The sequence below is a fragment of the Pyxicephalus adspersus genome, chromosome 2 (genome assembly GCF_032062135.1).
Source record: "Pyxicephalus adspersus chromosome 2, UCB_Pads_2.0, whole genome shotgun sequence".
NCBI lineage: Eukaryota > Metazoa > Chordata > Amphibia > Anura > Pyxicephalidae > Pyxicephalus > Pyxicephalus adspersus.
Window position 1 is genome coordinate 1,479,568 of NC_092859.1, and position 1,456 is coordinate 1,481,023.

The window sequence follows — 1,456 nt, forward strand, 5'->3', positions numbered from 1 at the left end:
TTTATGTATTATAGAGGTATAGTGAACTGATGGATACAGGTATGGTAATGTTGCCATTGTACCCGGCCATAGATCAATGGGGTAAAATACGGGATATGGGACAATACTACAAATCCCAGAATGACCTCATATGATGCACATTGACACCAGGTTGTGGAGGCTCCCCACTTCTTCTGATCAGGACTCCAGCCTCCTATGGATGTGCTGTGGATCCTGCCAGCCAAAATGTTTTATCAGGGATGGGTTAGCACCCTTTATTTTCATTCTGTTTTCCTATTGGATACATTTTATAAACTGGTGAAGGGGCTCTGCACCTCGGGGACATTGTCCCTCACATCCATTGTTAATATGGAGGTGGGTGTTCATACCATTCTGATGTAAAAGGGGGATTTGCTGTTTGCTGAGTTCCTACCTGAGATGGGCAGGATACATGGGAGGGTATAGGGGGTGACAGGAAGACCTACTGAATCTGCCCGTCCCCTGTAGGAAGACAGTGACATGGATAGGGGCCCAAAGGTCCTGTTTACTGGTTCTTGGAGGATTCTTACTCTCAGTGTGCCATATCTGCAATACACTTGCCCAATTTGCTGCAAATTTAGGTCATCACCACCCATTGCATGACTGTACATCCTCCCTTCCATGCTCCCTCCCTTCCATGCTTCACTGTGAGTGGATGGGGCTTTGGTAAGCTCAGAGATTGGGTGGTGGTGGAACGTTGGAACACATTGACAAGTTCCTATAATAATAGAGGTGGCGGAAGCATGTATCTACAGAATGGATGCAGCAGAGAGATTCTTACACTGCAGCTCCTCAGGTACAACTCCCCCTCCAGCTAGGAGAACAATCAGAGTCATGACATCATCAAACCTCAAGCCAAGTCGTAAGACCAGCCAACAGAGGCAGCAATATCTTATATAATCCCAGACTGCAGCTATGAGAATACAGAACAGGAGTGCCTAGGCACAGGACGTCACCTGATATACAGCTTTGAGAGTACAGAACAGGAGTGCCTAGGTACAGGACGTCACCTGATACACAGCTATGAGAATACAGAACAGGAGTGCCTAGGCACAGGACGTCACCTGATATACAGCTTTGAGAATACAGAACAGGGGTGCCTAAGCACAGGAAGTCATCCGATATACAGCTATGAGAATACAGAACAGGAGAGCCTAGACACAGGAAGTCACCAGATATACAGCTATGAATGTACAGAACAGGAGTGCCTAGGCAGAAGAAGTCACCCAATATACAGCTATGAAGGTACAGGAGTGCCAAGGCACAGGAAGTCACCTGATACACAGCTATGAGGATACAGAACAGGAGTGCCTAGGCACAGGAAGTCACCTGATATACGGCTATGAGGATACAGAACAGGAGTGCCTAGGCACAGGAAGTCACCCGATATACAGCTTTGAGAATACAGAACAGGAGAGCCTAGGCACAGAAAGTCATC